This window comes from Balaenoptera acutorostrata, chromosome 2, assembly GCF_949987535.1.
Source record: "Balaenoptera acutorostrata chromosome 2, mBalAcu1.1, whole genome shotgun sequence".
Lineage (NCBI taxonomy): Eukaryota > Metazoa > Chordata > Mammalia > Artiodactyla > Balaenopteridae > Balaenoptera > Balaenoptera acutorostrata.
Window position 1 is genome coordinate 172054883 of NC_080065.1, and position 3005 is coordinate 172057887.

Consider the following 3005-nt stretch of genomic DNA (forward strand, 5'->3'; position numbering starts at 1 on the left):
ATAATAAGTTAAAATGATCTCAGTGGCCTTGGCTTGCAGTGGCTTGAAGCAGGATTTTGGTTCCCTGGCAAGAGATTGAAGTCAGGTTGTGACAGTGAGAGCCCTGAATCCTAAACACTAGACCATGAGGGACAGTGACAAGGTCCTGGCCTGTCGGCTTTGTAGAAATGAATTTCCACTAAGAGATGGAAAGTAGTGAAACAAGTTAAGTGTTTATTAGGAGGAAAAAGAGTATGTGTGAATAGACTCACATGGGCGAACTCAGAGAGAGAGTCACGTCCTGATGGTAGTTTGAATCACTTTTATAGGGCATTTTTCCCAGGTTTCCTTTGGCAAGTCATCTGGCTTAGCCTGGTTCTGAGTCCATATTTGGTTTATCTCAGGGTCCTCCACTGTGTGCGTGTGCATCTCTTAGCCAAGATGAATTCTAGCAAAGAGGACTATGGGTAGGTTGACATCACCTACTATGGGGTGCCGCCCCCTCCCTTTTTGACCCCCAAGGAGCCTTTCTGCACATGTGTAGTTGGGAAGGTCTCCTTGACCTCGAGAATGAGAAATATATGGTTTCTTTATCTTTTATCTGGGCAGGACTCAGCTCCTCTCTGGCCCTGCTATTATCTCTGTCTTGGAGTATCTGTCCACAGGGGACGAACTCCAGCTGCTCAGCCTGGAGGCCATCTATCTCCTGCCTCAATAATAGGGTTTCCTTTGGAGGATGAGGAATTGTACTGACCAGGAGGGCCATGAAGGGAGCTTCTGTGTTATTGGTAATTTTCTTTTTGAAAAACCTGGGTAGTAATTGCATAGGCATGTGCATTTTGTGGACATTTTTTATAATTTGCGCATAGGTATGTTCTCTTTAAAAATTTATTTGTAGACTTTCTGTATGTTTGTTGTAAAACAAAGAATGTTTCTCTCCATCCAAGTGTTACAAGGATTAAGTCATTAGCCACTGCAGTTGCTGATGGACAGTAGTGCCTCCTGAGAGGAATTCAGGATGAAAAACAAGATGAGGCACTCTGTGTTTTAGGAAAACAGGCCCTTTATTTTATTTATTTAAATTTATTTATTTATTTATTTATTTTATTTATTTTTGGCTGCGTTGGGTCTTTGTTGCTGCGTGCAGGTTTTCTCTAGTTGCAGAGATCGGGGGCTACTCTCTGTTGCGGTGCGCAGGCTTCTCATTGCGGTGGCTTCTCTCGTTGCGGAGCATGGGCTCTAGGCACACAGGCTTCAGTAGTTGTGGCTTCTGGGCTCTAGAGCGCAGGCTCAGTAGCTGTGGCGCACGGGCTTAGTTGCTCCGTGGCTTGTGGGATCTTCCTGGACCAGGGCTCAAACCCATGTCCCCTGCATTGGCAGGCGGATTCTTAACCACTGTGCCACCAGGGAAGCCCGAAAACAGGCCCTTTAGACAGTATATTTCAAGAAGAAATTTAATGAACCCAGATTCTGGGATCTTCCCATACATAGAAAAACACTAAAATCATTAACTGAGATATCTGTTCCTTGTGAGTAGTAATAATCTTTTACCGAGATATGTGCTTAACTGCATGTATTCCCTAGCCAAAAATCATATATATACTGGCTTCTCCCCCTACCTCTTTGAAGCAGTCCCTTCAGAGCTACTGAAAGGCTATTGTTGCCGAACACAAGTTCTTGTGCCTGAAGCACAGTGAGGCCAAACAAACCAAAACATTGGAGTTTGGAGCAGAGGCAGGTTTATTGCAGGGCCAAGCAAGGAGAATGGGTGGTTTATGCTTGAAAATCTGAACTCTCTGGTGGTTTCCTGGGAGAAGTTTTTATAGGCAACATTTGGGGGTGAGGGCTGCAGGGTTTGTGACTTTCTTCTGATTGGTTGGTGGTGAGGTAACAGGGCGGTGAGGAGGACCAGGATCTTGCTTTAATCGCTGTACTATAGTTTCTTGACTATTCCTCCATTGTTTCTGCATTCCCTGTTTCCCTGATTAGCAGCTGTTTGAATCTGCCGTTTGGAACTCAGGAAAAGTCTAGGAGGCTGAAGCCTTCATCCTACAAATAAGAAATGGGGGACCCAGGGGCTTCCCTGGTGGCGCAGTGGTTGAGAGTCTGCCTGCCAATGCAGGGGACACGGGTTCGAGCCCTGGTCTGGGAGGATCCCACGTGCCGCGGAGCAACTAGGCCTGTGAGCCACAACTACTGAGCCTGCGCATCTGGAGGCTGTGCTCCGCAACAAGAGAGGCCGCGATGGTGAGAGGCCCGCGCACCGCGATGAGGAGTGGCCCCCGCTTGCCGCAACTAGAGAAAGCCCTCGCACAGAAACGAAGACCCAACACAGCCAATAAATAAATAAATAAATAAAAATACATTTAAAAAAAAAAAGAAAGAAAGAAATGGGGGACCCAGAAAGGGTTTTTTGCCCAGGAGGGCCAGTTTCAAGTCCTGCTGTGACCTTTCATGACTCAGAAAGAAGAAAAACATTTCTGGCAAAGCAATCAGATTCTGGGTTGATGGTCAAGGTAGAGCTGAGCATTCCCTGTTGGATCAATGGGACAAAGAAGGGTCCACAATGTTGCCAAGGTTTACAATGGACCTGTGGAAAGACGGGGTTGCTATTATTTGAAGTTGATAAGGTGGAGTCAGGTGTTTGATTTGTGGACTTTAAATGTGTCTCTAAAAAACCCAAGTGGAGAGAGAATATCTCATTCTGTCTGGCATTCAGGGTAGAGGTGTGGGACTGTGGATGAAATTTTGACTCTTGAGTGTATACACAGTACTTAAAGAGGTAAGATTCAGTGCTACCACAGGGATTATAAGACGAAAAGAGCCCTGAGAAATGAGTCCCGAGGCACTTGAACAATTAGAAGTTGGGGGGAAATGAGCGCCATCCGCAGTTTCCACCGAGGTACCCCCACCATGCCCCTCTAAACTCCAGAACTACATTTCCCAGAATCCTTTCCGTCTGTGCTTCCTGGTTAGCGGCCAGTTATGAAGTCCCGCGACACTTAGAAGGCGGAAGTGAAGCGGAA